Consider the following 9,360-nt stretch of genomic DNA (forward strand, 5'->3'; position numbering starts at 1 on the left):
GATGGCCAAACGAAGTACGAGATCAAAGACGACGACGATGGATTGAGTGCGACGACACGTGCGAGGACACCCACATGGGAATCGATGAAACGGAAGATAAAATTATGCCTATGGAAGTAGATATTCCAGTGTCGAAGTTTCGTGGGGGATCCCTGATTGCTCTCGCACTGTCACTGATACTACATGTTCAGGCGAAATTCGTTGGAAATTTATCTGAACGTGATTTTCGATCGGGTCACCCCAACAATCCGAGATAATTTTGTCCGGACAAGTACCGCTGTAACCTGCCCACTCGTGATATTGAAGCTCCAGTACAACCCAGGCAAGTCACCTTCAGTGCTGATCGCATGGTGATTAGCAGTGGATCAAGGTCTGGGCGCTAACCTCGTGTTGTGAAGACTCGGCTATTGACCATCGGAGATAAGCCGATGACATACCTCTGCTTGCAAATGAGCCTTATGTGAGTTCTCAAGACGACGGTGTGACTGATAAACTGCAATCCAAACTCCATCGGCTTGGTGAATACGGAAGCGAATCAGCAGCAACATAAGTTCTTACGAGCAATGTAGAAGCGATAGTATCAATAGGGGCCAAACGGTGAAAATTTTTGCAAAGAACTCAGGGACGCATTCGCAATCGCACATGAGATTTGCTCAGGTGTCCGCATGGTGCATGAGTTATCGGGTGAAAGTCGTTATTTACACACAAATTTGATAAGAACGGCAACATTGTCCGATGCAAACATCGCTGAGTAGCGCTTGGCTGTTTACAAAATCGTGCCGTGGGCTACTAATACAAATACTCTTCGGTGGTGAGCACAAATACTATATGCAGATTCTGCAGCGGAATGCCGTAGCTTATTGCTTAGAGGAAGCTTACTAAGGTCGGTAACCTCTACCTCCAAGAGAACTCAAATCCTTAACCCACAGCAAATGTACTCTTCCATTTGAAAATGACAGTATATTTAGCTGTTTCATTTGTGGTAGAGTCGCCTATATCTAAATTTATAGTTTTTCCTAATAAGATCGTAGGACCTAATTAACACGAATAACTATTGCCACGTAATGGCTTCTTGTTACGGTGTAGCCATACCATTGTGTGATTACACCGTATTGCGTAATCCACACCTTAGTATGGCCACACCATCTTGTGTGACTCACCCTTTCATACCAGGGTACGTGTAACCCCGATGCACTCTTCCCCATTAAAATTGTGAATACCCACAATTCACATTTAAGTGTCGCCTCGTACAAGGCCCGCGTGTCCAAGACACATATACCAACCTAGAACCGTCTTCACGCATCCGCTGCTCAGTGAGCCCTGTGTCTCGGACACGGAAGAAACTCAGCCTCGCTGGTTCCGAGGACCCGCGGGAAAGCCCTTCTTCGTCTTCTCCAAGCGGTTTAGCTCCTGAAAGTACGTCCGCGGCTTCACGGAAAGCACATCCCAAGCCCTCGGCAACCGGATGCCGCACACCGCACCCACCACTGGCAACTAATTTCCTCGTCGAGAATTCGAAGAAAGTCGACCAAGATTCGGATAATCCTTTTCCAGGTTGGAAAGAAGAGGAGGGTGAGGTGCGCCAACGACGCGACACGAGCCCTGCTCGAACCTTGCGGACACCGTGTCCGTTTCCTGACCTCTCGGCTTCGGGGGAAATGGTATCATTACTCATCCCTCAGACGAGGCAATGGAACAGCAGTTGGAGGCTGCTCACAGGGCGGCTCTCAAACGCTAGCATTCACTGTCGGTTTTAGACACTGGTGTGGAATACGGCTTCCGGTCGGCAGATCCGTTTTTGAAGCGAAAGACGCGATAACTCAATATTTAGGCGTCTACGTAGTCGACCCCCGGCTACTACACCAGCTGAGCTTGACCAGCGGAAAGCTCTCCGAGCTCGCTTCTTAGTACCTTAAGAAATTCCAATGTATAGGTACCACTCTTGACTTTGAGCTGAATGAGGCGGCACTTCAGTACCCGCGATGTGGACTATGTTGTATTACTCGCCCTTGGCAAAACTACTGCAGATGTTGAAGAGCTCTTTAACCGATGAGTGCAGCGGCACGGAAACTCTCCTCCTCTGGAATTTTCTCGCTGTCTGCCACAGAGTGTGAACGTGCGCGTAGAATGTCGTCTTTAATTTGAGTTTGCCATACTCAAGGCGTAACGCCGACTTACCGCATATTGTCGCCCTACGACACATAGAATAACCCATCACGCTCCAGCGAGCTCTGTGGTTTCTCACACGGGTGAGTCTACCACCACAGCAGCTCAGGGTCATAGCTCGAGCTACGGCTCACAACGACGCGAAGCATCATGATCCTTCTTTTCATAAGCGTCCACGACGCACTGGACAGTCTTGCCGAAGTGACACCTCAACCTCCCACGAATCTCGGAGCTTGAGTACCCCCGCCAATCACAAGATATTTCATTCGACCCTGTCAACGCCGTGGATTTACAAGACGAGCGGACGCCACGGTTCTCATCGAGAAAATTTTGCGGCGGATGATAACGACTTTGTCAATCGCCGTCCGGTGACTCGCGATGCTCTTCGTGCTTTGGCCATCGGCACTCCACCGTGCATCTTGCCGAGGTCGTATACCGCTTTGCGGAATACCTCTAGAGTATGGAGCACTTTGTGCACCCAAAGCCTCACGTTGAAGATCATCGTGCGTTGTTAGTGCGTCTCCTGGCCGTCGAGCAGACGACTACGTCACTTCGGACGACGGTGGAGCGCTTGGCGCTATTGAAAAGGGAGATTGTCGCATTTCGTGCTCAAACCCAGTTGCTCTTTCAGCTTATAGGTGGCCGAGCCCTTTTAAGCGTTGCCCCAGAGCCAACGTTTCCGCGTTCATTTGCGCCGGATCCCAAATCGGCTTAAGCGAGCCTACATAGAACACCGTGTGTGTGCGCATCCTTCTCAGAAGGTTTGGTGTATACGCAAGTCCCCGCTTGGTTACGGCCTCAAAAGGTCCGATAAAGCGTGGACGAAGCTTTGTCTTGAAGACAAGAGACTGCATGTCTAGAAACGTTTTAGTTATTAGAAAAACTGGTCCCCGGCCTCAACGTTTAAACATTTCTTATGCTTCTTTGATCTGCATATTCTTTCTGCATGTCTTGGCTTTCAGCCAACGCATCGCGAACGTGTCGTAAGACACTCAGTCTGGTAAATAGGAAGTCATCGACATCTTTACGGACAGTGAGGGAGCTAGCTGTTCGGCTATTCCTCCCCCACCAAGCCCTGAGCCATGAAATGGCGGCGTCATCGAAAATCGAGAATTAAGAAGCTTGTTTACGTAGAACGGAGTGTAGCCGGAAGACGCATGTAATGTATTGTTGAGAGTGTATTCCACATGTGGTAGCATGGTGATCCAGCGATTCGGCGTCTCAGCGCAAACGCTGCGAAGAGAATGTTTTTAATGACGCGACTCACGCGCTCAGTTTGACCATCGGATTGCGGATGGTTTGCTGTTGGCATAGTCAACTTGGCGCCCAGCACCCAGAAGATTGTCGACCAAAAGTTCTAAGTAAATTATGGGTCTGTGTCAGAGACAATTGACTCCGGTAGTCCAAGCTGTCGAAAGACACGATCCAAAACAGCGTCACTATTCCTACGCCGTCGATGTTATCCAGCAGTGCCGCAAGATGAGCCATCTTGCTCAAAGAGTCGACAAAAACCACCACACCTGTGTTGCCCGCCGAGTCCATCGGCAGGTCAACCACAAAGTCCATACGCATGGACTCTCAACACCCGGAGGGTACCGGTAAACTGGCCAGCGGCGACGCCACATTCGGAGAGGGCTTTATCCACTGACACGTCTAACACGTGCGAATGTATGTCCATTTGTACAGCTTGGGCCATCAATAATGGCAACTCACCGAGCTGTACGTCTTCTCACAACCGAGATGACCACTGAGTGGGGTGCCGTGGGCCTTATAGAGATTGTCATATTTCAAATCCTCATCGCGAGGGACCACAATTCGTAGCGTATCCGTCGAATCGGTGCTATAATACAGCAACCCATTACTCTATGAATATCGGTGTAACCGTGCGCACAATCGCGCCGACAATTTCTTGTCCGAGTTTTCAGACTCTTTGCTTCTGAGAGCCTGTAGCAGCGCTACGCACATACTATCACCCGCGTATAGGGCGCGGATCAAATCCGTCACTGAGGACGTCACCATCGTGGCATGAGCAAGCTCATAATTTGGTCTGCGTGAAACGCATCAGCCAAATCATTCTGCTTTCCTGGCTAATACTTCACCTCGAACTGCGAGGAAATAGAGCCACCTGGACATCCTCTGCGAAATGTGAGTCGACTAAGTCGCAGCGCGTAATGATGCATAATCTGTGAATATCACAAACGGCTTTGTGCCGAGCAGTTGCACCCTGAACTTGACTTCTTCGCAAGTATTTTTTGTCATGGACTGGGTAGTTTTTCTCCACAGCTTTAAGCTGGCGAGATTCGAATGCAATCACCCAATCTCTCCCCTCAGCGTCTGCTTCCAGCAGTGCACAGCCGATGGCAAACTCCGAAGCGTCACAGACGACACAATAAGGATGATCGGGGTCTGGCAACGCCAGTATTGGTGTATGAAGGTGGTTGCTATGACACCGTCAATAGTCTCCCGATGCTCGGGCATTCCGCATCCTTTTTAAGGAGATTCGACAATGGCCGTGCCAGTTGCGCATAATTCGCGCTTTACTTGTGCAAAGAATTGGCGAGGCCAAGCCACTTGCACAAGTCCTTTTGTTTTTTTTGGAACCGGCCAGTCCACAATGGCCTTAACCTTAGCAGGATCCGCTCGGAGGTGACGCTTCCTAATGAAGCACCCTAAAAAGGGGATTTTTCAGCGCCAAAGATTCACAGCTTATTCGTGCGCATGCACTCGGGTACCGATCTCAAATAGACGAAGTTGTTCTCCTGATCTGTCTTTCCGTGCGCCGCACGACTGAAGACGAAGATGTCGTCCAAGTATGTCTGTGCAAACGCCCGGTGGGGCCGGAACAATCGCGTCACAAGACAATTTGATGTTGCTGGTGTATTTGACAGCCTTCGGGGCATCACCTGCCACTCCCAGATCATTCTGCTAGGAGTACTCGCCGCTGTCATCGGAATATCACTCGCTCTCTTGAGCAGTTCGTAATACCCATCATCAAAGTCGAACGCGCTGTACTTTGTACAGCCAACAATATTTTTCTAGAGATCAACCTTCCTAGGAATCGGTGTCTGTTCTAGAATGGTGACAGCGCTTAGCTTATCGTAAGCGTGAGCGACACGCGACTTGCCGTTCGGCTTCCGGATACAAAACGAAGGTGTAGAGTGGAGAGACTTGCTCTCACACATAATTCCTCGGTCGTGTTTTGCATGGAAAAAGGCCTCAATGACGTCGCGCTACTCCTTGGGCAAAGGCCTTTGGCTTGTTGCGCAGTATTTTCGGGACCAGGTCGATCTCATGACGCACACCCCGGTCCAGAGGTAGCCCCAACAGCGGGTCTTGGGAAAGACGTCTTGTAATTCCTTTACCAAAGGATAGTACGGATCCGAGGGATCCTTCAACATCGGCGATCCACTTAGTGCGTCCAGCACCATCTTGGTGTCCTACAGGACAGCTTAATCCAGAAGTGCCAACGAATTCATCTCCTCGTTCGGTCTCATAATGACCACCTCGACTAAATTGCCTGCATTCAAAGCACCGCTATAATCTTCGAAGGGCATCTCGTCCAGCTCAAGAAGAGCATCCACGGCGGGAATAGCTTCGAAGGTGACGTCGCCGTCTTCCTTTCCCGTCATACCGTTGACAAGGGTGTATAGCTGTGCGCTATCGTCTACTGTTGGCACACCCTGGGTCAGGGTCGACGGCCTGCGTCTTGCAAATAAGATATGGGATCGCTGTCTCCTCTTCTTAGAGGTTTTTCATTTCATAGAGACCAGCGGGAACACGCACTCGGCATGTCCAGTGTCCCCACTCTCTGCTCCATTGTATCCTTGATGTTATTAACAACATTCGACGAAGCGCTGCTATTTTCGCAGTCTTCGTTCAGTGGATAACGTTCCACTTCACGCGCATCACCAGGGCCTCACCCTCGATGCCTTGAACCTTATTCGATCATGCCATTCTTGGCATTCAGCAACTGCTTCGAAGCGTGAGCAGTGCTCTACGGATTACGTGTCACTCCACGTGTATCACTGGGGTCTCACCCTCGATGCGTCGAGCCTTATCCAACCATGCTACTCTACGCATGCAACAACTACTTCGTAACGTAAGCAGTGCTCGGTAGGTTACGCGCAACTTCACGTACATTTCCGGGGCCTCGCCTTCGATGCCTCGGCCCTTGGCCGACCATGCCACGCATCAACTGCTTTGATACTTGAGCAGCGCAGTGGGTTACGTGCCACTCCACGTTCAGCCCGCGAGCCATGCTCGAAACCCTGTTCAATATACATTTGGTGTTTGATAACTCGGATACTCCGATATCCAGCGCATTGATCCTCCCGGCCATATGCCCGCGCCAATAGCGCTACTGATTCTAGGCAGAGGTGAGTTCATGACTCACCAAAGCTCCACCAGGAGACGTGCGCGTAACACCCAAGGTATTCGTCCTCCAATCAATCCATGGTTCATGGTATTCCAAGCCAGACCATAGCAAGGATAAGGTCTACTTTGAATCCAAGACCAAGGATAAACAGCGTTTCACGCTATCGAAGTCGAGAAACCTGGCACTGAGGTCCACAGGGACACTCGGCACAGTGACACAAGTCCCCGTCGCTAAACGAACCGTGACGGTGTCACTCAGAAGCTTTTAGCGCCTCAGCAAGCATACCGCTGACTTCTTCCAATCGTGGTGCAACGAGCATGATTGCCTGACGACACGGAATCAATCAGGATCTTCCATGGCTTCACAAAGCTCTTCACGGTCGCTTTTATGAACAGCAAGTCAGGCTTGCATACACGTTCCGTGTTCAAGAGCACGGAGCTTTTTGGGGCTGGGCCCTGCTGCCCTATATCTCTTTGAGGCTCAACAGAACTCAGTTCTCCCCCAAAAAGGTGCCCCGCGCTTACTGGGTGTTCTCGTTCCCCCGCGACAAACCAGACTGGTGAGATGCGTAACGTCGGTTCGACGAACATTGAGGCACCTTGCGCAGGAAACAACCAGTCCGAAGATGTTGGGTGCCTCCACAGACAAAACACCGTCGGGTGTTCGAACGCTGCCCGGTAGCTCGGAGCTCTCCCTATTCTATCCCAACATGGCTGAAAAGCATTGGCTCAGGCCCGCTCGTCGAGCTCTGAGAGTGTGCATTCCAACCAAGTCGCGCCGACTTGAAGCTGAATTCGGCATTCAATGCCACATTCACCGCTTCTTCAAGAAAAGTCGGATGCAAACAGAAGACTTTCATTCTGGTCATGCCAGTGTGGAGGCCCTTCATAAAGATGGTCACTGTGTCCGCCTCGGGGAGAGGATCGGTTGCCATCCCGGCAATGAGAGTTTTTAACTCTTGGTCACAGTTCATCAATTTATTTGGCATGGAAACGTGATCGCACGCGATATGCCTGGTTGGGCGGCGAGAACACTCGCAAAAGCTGCCGCTTCAGCTCTTTCCAGGAGGGGAACACCGCTTCAACCACCATTGCCTATTCTCGCACTCGGCTCCCGAGCTTAGAGATAGCTTGACGAATGCCATAGCCATCTCGGCCTCTCTCATACAGAGCATGAGATTTTCTCCACCTTTACCCTTAAAGGTACCATGAGCGGCCTGAGTTGAATGAGTCATCCGTCGTCGACGGTGGCGTCATGGATGAGCCGACAGCGACAACTTTTTTTCCTGGTGCTTTAGCAGAGCATTTCATCATTTGAAAATGCCTCCAGGCGAGCGTTTATCGCTTCGGTTTTGCGAAGCAAGGTGTTGCATGCCCTCAGGGCCAGGCAGGAACATCGGCTTATTAAGCCCGTTCGGATGCCCTAGGGTTAATAGGAGGATTGCTCAATCCAAACTGAGGATTAGGCGTAGATTGGTTACGAGTGCTACCAAGTGCAGCGGGGCTGCCGTAGCTCTTTGCTTAGAGGATGCTGACTAAGATCACCGACCTTTCGTTCTATACAAGAACAGTTTTAGTTTAGCGTCGAGCGGACCTGAGAAAATGGATCTCAGCTATGGTAAAAACGAGGGGGAAGGGCGTTAAAACATCCGATGAAACTTTGCCTATGGAGACACCCGTCACCTTCGGACTGGTTGTCCCCTCCGCAAGGCGCGTAAAGGTTCATCAAATGACATCCCGCTAACGCCGCCATCCCATGGCGCAGAGCTTGGATGGGGAGGGCTAGCCGAACGGCTAGCAAATTTCTATCCCCTCACTGTCGTAATGAAATTGATGACAACTTGTCTACCAGACTGAGTGTCCTACGACACGTTTGCGATAACATTGTCTGTTTTCATTGTCGCACGAAGTAACGCGTACGTCTGCTCGACGGCTAGGGGCTGCTACGACAGAGCGCAAAAGTCCCCAAGGTGAGGCAGTCGGTGCACAAAGTGCTCCAAGCACTCGAGGTCTTCCGCACAGCGGTATACGACCTCGGCAAGATGCTCAGCGGAGTTCCGATGATGACCGACTTTGTCCTCCAGAGCTCGAAGAGCATCGGTACGGCAATCGACCAAGTCGTCATCGTCCGCCGCAAACTTTTCTTAACGTGAACAATAGCGTCCACTGGTCTTGTGGGTCGACGGCGTCGACTGGGTCGAATGAAATATCTTTCAAAGTGGCGGGGATACTCAAACTCCGAGAACTCGTGGGAGTTCGAGGTGCCACTTCGGCAAGACTGCCCAGACGTCGTGGACGCTTATGATCAGAAGGATCATGACAGTTCGCGTCGTTGTGCACCCCGCATTTATTGGCAGTAGCCCGGGAAGCCGTAGGGTCATGAGCTGAGCTCTAGCTATGGCCCTGAGCCGCTGTGGTCGTAGACCCACCGCGTGAGAAACCACAGAGATCGCGTGGGCGTGACGGGTTATTCCATGTGTCATAGGGCGACAATACGCAGGAAGTCAGCGTTACGCCTTGAGTTTGGCAAACTCAAATCGAAGATGACACTCTACGCGCACGCTCACTTCTTTGTGGCTCCGCTGTCAGTGAGACAGCGAGGGAATACTAGAGGAGGAGATTTACCCGTGCCGCTACACCCATCGCTCAAAGAGCTCATCATCATCTGCAGTGATTTTGCCAGGGGCGAGCACTACAGATATAGTTCGCATTGCGGGTACAGGAGCGCCTCCTCATTCAGCTGAAAGTCGAGCGTGATACCTATCCATTGGGATTTCTTGAGGTACCAAGAAGCGAGCTCGGAGAGCTTTCCGCTGGTCA

This window comes from Plasmopara halstedii (genome assembly GCF_900000015.1).
Source record: "Plasmopara halstedii genome assembly, contig: Scaffold_179, whole genome shotgun sequence".
NCBI classification, from domain to species: Eukaryota; Oomycota; class Peronosporomycetes; order Peronosporales; family Peronosporaceae; genus Plasmopara; species Plasmopara halstedii.